Below are 4,472 nucleotides of genomic sequence, written 5' to 3' on the forward strand. Positions count from 1 at the left end.
TATTTTCCAATTCTGTTTCTTTCTCTCTACAGTGGGCTGGCTCTCCCCCTCCCGTCCCCCTCCCACCCCGTCCCCTTCTTCCCGAGTCCCAAAAATATAATCTGAAGCTGCAGCCAAAAACTAAATGATAGACCAGAGCAATCAAGAAGTGACGGAGGAATACACTGCCTTTAGGCAGCGGAGCTGATGGAGAATCATAGGCGAGCGCCACATTTGTGGCAGGCATTTCAGGATTCCAGCAAAGACTCTTTTGTTCTCTCGGGCTTCCCAAAAATATTGTCAGCTTTACGGGGCGCTGCCCAGTCCTTCCTGTTCATACAAACCTTGCAGACCGATGGAGATGGCTGCTTATTGGTGCATAACCTGACTGAAGCAGAGGATCCAGTTGCAACTATTCTAGGGAAAGGACCACAATAGTGCCATCAACATTAGCATCAACTTGTAAGGCAAGCAGTGTGACAAAGGAACAACAACAACAACAACAACAATTTATTATTTATACCCTGCCCATCTGGCTGGCTTTCCCCAGCCACTCTGGGTGGCTTCCAAATGAATATTAAAGACACAATACAGCATCAAACATTAAAAACTTTCCTAATTGCTATAATGGGGATTATATAAGGAAGCACACCACTGGCATTCATAGCCATCTTTTAGTGTGTGATTGGCACATATTTTCCCTACACTGTTATTTATCTATTGAATTTTTAGCCTGTCTTTTCCTCTGAGGAGCTCAAGGCTCATTTAATCCTCACAACAACCCTGTGAAGTAGGTTAGGCTGAAAGGCAGTGACTGGCTCAAGATGACTCAGCAAGCTTTGTGGCTGAGTGGGGATTTGAACCCTCATCTCCCAGGTCCTAGTTTGACACTAACCACCACATCACAATGGCCCTCACCAGTCAGAGCTCTGTATGAAAGAACAGAAGCTTGGTCAGAAGAACGACAAAGTGCATACAGAGACTTTTAATCCATGTGGCAGAATTAATACTCACGGCTGCACTTCCCAACTCAGTGTCTCTGGTTTTTCCCACAGTGAAACTACACATCACCCACACAACCGCCCCCCCCCCCTGCAAGCCTGCTTCTGAAAACAGCAGCCCAGCATCACATTCCCTTTCCCCCATCTACGTGCAGCATGGAACTCAACTTTCCTTGCATCCTGCTGTTATTATGCTAATTCTACGTCCCTGCTCAGCTATGATGTGCTCAGGATAACGGTACACGATGACAACATATAGCAGAGGTGAAAAAATGAACACAGGGGTACTATTTTTGGCGGCAGCTCCTTAGGATATTGTATCCTCCCACCTACAGAACAGGGAAATCGTCTTGTGTGGAGTGGCCTTAAGGGTATACGGAAGGAGAGTCTGCATTGTTAAGAGACAGAGGGATCCGTCTGACCTCGTAAACCTATTCAGGACATGTTCACATATTGCAAAGAGGGTGGCAAAAATCCAATGTAGCTTAAGTCCATTGATTAAAAGGGGCTTAAGCACAGTAATTCTGTGTTGGGTTGTGGCCAGTTGGGTGGTGAGTGACCTCATATTGGTGTGAACAAGAGTTCCTACCGTTATTTGTTTTTTCCTGTATTGTTGTATTAAAATGCAAAATCAAAGCACGGAACAAAATAATCATGGAAAGAATAAATGATATCTCGAAGCAGAAGGGGGGCCAAAGACACCAGTAATACAATCCAGATTATTATTATTTTTGCTATACAGTGGTACCTCAGGTTAAGTACTTAATTCGTTCCGGAGGTCTGTACTTAACCTGAAACTGTTCTTAACCTGAAGCACCACTTTAGCTAATGGGGCCTCCCGCTGCCGCTGCACGATTTCTGTTCTTATCCTGAAGCAAAGTTCTTAACCTGAAGCACTATTTCTGGGTTAGTGGAGTTTGTAACCTGAAGCATATGTAACCTGAAGCGTATGTAACCCGAGGTACCACTGTAATAGGAATTATAACAAGTCTATGAAAATAAAAACGCCATTAACATGGATATCCCTTTTTTTCCAGGGAGATAAGCTGCATTTCCAGAAAAACTTAGTTTGTGAAACACGGCATTTTATAGTATTAACCACAGCCATTTATAAACTGGGGATGGGCGGTGAGGGGGTTGGTTGTCATCTGCATTATTAACATTCTTACATTTATATTTTGATAAAATGCAACCTAGCCATGAGTAGAAACTCTCCAACCTTTTGGCTGATAACCTAAGAAGCGTCTCACTATATCCGGCCAAAGGCCCATCTAATCCAGTATCCTGTTGCCACAGTAGCCTGTGGTAAATCCACACAAGCTGGACCTGGGGGCAACAGTACGGTCCCCACTTGGTATTCCCAGTAACTGGTTTTCAGGGATACCCTCATGCTAGCAGAATTTAAGGAGTTAGCAACCATCTTGTCTGCATATTTATAATTTCAGAAATCTCAAGCAGTACAATGCCTGTGAGTTTTAGTGATTCCCCCCTGCTCACCCCCAAAACCCTGCTCCTATTTAAATTTGCCCTTTTTCCATAAGATTTCGCTAATGCTTCTTTGTGATACAGCAAGTTAAAAGAAACTAATCTAGGTAAGAACAAGAACAGAGAAAGAGAAAAGGAAACGCAGAGTCCTCTCTCAAAGGTAGCTGTTAACCTTTGTCTCCCACAGAGAGTAGTGGGCCCTCCCAGCTCTCACCTGGGAGATTTCCTTTCCTCTCCCAGTCTCTTATCCAGGGAGGTCTTCCCTTCCTTGACTCTCACCCAGGGCCCTTTCATCCACCTACCTCCTTCATATGTGCGTAATCCTTGGACTCCAATGGCCCAGAGCAGAGGACACCAAAGGAAAACAAAAGAAAGAGAGAGAGAAATAAATAGGATTTCCAATCTTCTATCTGTCAGTTACATAAAATATATTATTCAAAACATTCACTCTAGAATGGTTCTACTTTCTGTTAAGCAATATTTCCAACATCAAGGCAACAGCAAAGGAAGCGGGCAGGAGAGGTAATGTAGGGGGTCAACACTTGCTTCAACATTATCAATCTGCATAGGTTAGTCAACTACAGGTTACAGTCTCCGCTAACCCAGAAATAGTACCTCGGCTTCAGAACTTTGCTTCAGGATGAGAACAGAAATTGTGCTCCAGCGGCACGGCAGCAGCAGGAGGCCCCATTAGCTAAAGTGGTGCTTCAGGTTAAGAACAGTTACAGGACGTCCAGAACGAATTAAGTACTTAACCCGAGGTACCACTGTAAATGGAAAGTTTTGACTCTCTGGAATTCCCGATTCAATTACAATTCTTTTTTCTTGTGAGATTAAAGGTAAGGGAGGGGGAGAATTCCCTCAAGGGAGTCGTAAATGGGACTGAATCATATGTAGTCCAGCTGTCAGGCAGCTTCAGCATGACCTCTGTGGCTAACAGATAGCTCTGAGATGTCTACAGATTAAGCAGCAAAGCCTAAGTAGTTGGAATGCATGATCTTAGTCAATGGGGTATCAATTCATGATACATATTCAAAAGGATGGGATTGGTGACTCACTAGGTTCCAGTAGCAAATTTCCGTCTGTGTTCTTCTTTTTGTGTGTGACGCTGTTACTGTAGAACAATGGTGATGGTTCACAAACCCTATTTATGATATTTCATAAATCAAAAGCAGGAGGCATCATTGTCCTTGAACAACTCATTCATAATGCTACCAGGCATATCCCTTAAGAATTTCCATGGCAAAGAACTTTCAAAGAAAGAGTCCTTTTAGGACTCTTGTTTGTCAACGCCCCCTCCCCTCTCATTTTAACAAATACTTCATTTTAAACAGTCAGAAAATGTTAACTCTGAAAATGAAGGAGCATTTTAGATAAGGTTGGTCCATCAATTACTGAAGGTGAGTGGAAAACTGTTGTTTTATTTAGGGGGGGGGGCATGTCTGACACACCCATCTGAAAGAGAAGGTATACAAATGAATTGGATTGTTGGTATTTGGCCCTGAAACAAAAGAAGAAAAAAGATTTTGGAAACCAGAAATGTAGACTGGAGCAGCATCCTAGTTTCTCATAGTCATGTTCTCATTTTCAAACATTTGGGATTCAAATAAAAAGGGACATTCGGATAATGTTTGTCTATGGTTTACAATGAGTACCTAATGGCCACATAGCTGGGGTGTGTGTGTCATGTTCAGCTTGGCCTAGGGTGTGTGAGAGCAGTCTTCAACCAACTCTTTTTTGAAAAGAGTAAGCATGAGTGTATCTAAGGCCAACTCAACATAGGGAACTTGTGTAGTCCCAGTGCCTGGTTTGGGCTTCAACGTACAACCAGAAATGTGGGAATCAAACCTCAGGGCAAAGAAGACATGAGGTGGTAGTGTGTTGCTTGCATGTTGCCATGTGTGGCCTGTAGCATCCTTGTGCAGCTCACCATTGATGAGTGAGACATTGGGATAGGATGTGCACAGGTGTTGTGTGTGCAAAAGCAAAACAACCTCTCCATCCTGG

Source organism: Podarcis muralis, chromosome 2 (assembly GCF_964188315.1).
Source record: "Podarcis muralis chromosome 2, rPodMur119.hap1.1, whole genome shotgun sequence".
Lineage (NCBI taxonomy): Eukaryota > Metazoa > Chordata > Lepidosauria > Squamata > Lacertidae > Podarcis > Podarcis muralis.